This window comes from Teleopsis dalmanni, chromosome 2 (assembly GCF_002237135.1).
Source record: "Teleopsis dalmanni isolate 2A chromosome 2, ASM223713v2, whole genome shotgun sequence".
NCBI classification, from domain to species: Eukaryota; Metazoa; Arthropoda; class Insecta; order Diptera; family Diopsidae; genus Teleopsis; species Teleopsis dalmanni.
In genome coordinates this window covers 138,978,427-138,980,087 of record NC_051847.1, presented here as the reverse complement: position 1 = coordinate 138,980,087, position 1,661 = coordinate 138,978,427, and positions in this window count along the sequence as shown.

Here is a 1,661-nt window from a genome sequence, read left to right as displayed (position 1 = left end):
AAATCTATGGTAAGTCGTCGTTTTCCTACAGCTACAGCTTTATGGTAAATAAAAACCAGTGGATCACAGGCTACGAACATTTAAATGAATTGTTTTATTAGTCTTGTACGCTATTTGCTTGTGGAAAGGACAAAACTTAGAAGTAGGGGGAATACGTTATAGTTGGAATTAAATTGTGAACACCTTGCCAAAAAGCTGACGCCTCGCTACTGACTGTACTATATAATATACTTTAAAATATTATAGATCAAATTTTCGATTTATATTCGAACGCAAATTTTCTATTGGACTTTTACTCATTAGCTAATTTTTTTGCTAAATATCTTTCAGCATAATTATTAAAACCCAAGTCACATCTAAGACTTAATGGGTAGAATATCCACAAAGCATTTTTACCTTATAATCTTAAGTGTCATGGGATAAAAGTTTAATTTTATAGTTTCTCACAGTTGTTATATTTTTAAAATTCATCTTTATACTAGGATGTTGCCTAATCCTTTTAGACCTAATCCTTTTTAATATGCTCGTTCAACATGATGACATCAAAATTCTTTAGAAAACGACGAATATCCATTATTAAAAATCTTGATATCACTAAAATCACTAAAATATCCTTTAATATGCGAATAGGATCTGAAAAAAGAGTAAGTGACAGCTTAAATTCAATAAAATAATGGAAGCACTCAAGAAATCTGGATAATGGTTTCATTTGAAAAATTAGATTGCTTGCCATGTTGATGATACAGTGTTCATATCGGATAATGAAAAAAGTCAACAGCGATTATTATATATATGTGGTTTAAGGCGCGCAGCTGCAGTACACAATACAACTCCATAAGTAGAGAAAAGAATGTAAAAGATGGTCCAAGATTTCATCATTCAACAAGTTGTCTAGCTAGATGCATAACAGAACAGACTCTACTACTTTAGTGTAGAACTAAGAGCAATGAAAGAAAAAACCGGTAGTTTAGTCCGCTCTGGCGTTTCTATGAATGGCTCTCTAGGGGTACCGGTATATATTTGCCCAGAAACTATTAAGAGAGTCACCTATCGTCTATATTTATAGCTAGGTAATAATTAATGGCTGTCACTTATAATTGGATAACTGCTGTGCTTCACTACCTATTGATGTATTTGATCCCACATAGAAAGAGTGCGCCTTCGTTCAACATTTATTATAGAAGTTTGCAGAAACTTGAAAGAAGAAGAGGCATCATACATTTAATAGCGTTTTTGGAAAGTACTTTCTTGATAGTTTTTCAGACCGAACATCAGCCTTTAACAAAACAAAAGATCTATAAAACTACATAAATTGGATTTAGTTCATCTACTGGGGTTTCTTGCGAGGAATTTTGTGTTAAAACGGCAAATAATAATCAATTAATAATAATTTAATAAATTCAATAAATGATGTCATAAAAATAGTTATTTACGAATTTTTCATTAGGGATTTTATGATCTGCGAAACCCTTACAGGCAGCAAAGCATAAAAAAAGGTGACAACACAATATTGCCGCTGGTTGGTTTATGTTGGAGCATGAATATTAATTTATTTTATTGTGGCATTTTATCATTTATAATTTAAATATATGGCCAAAGATACTTGAATGCTATGACTATTGTACACTACTGCCTGTAAGCTATATACCATTCTTAAATAT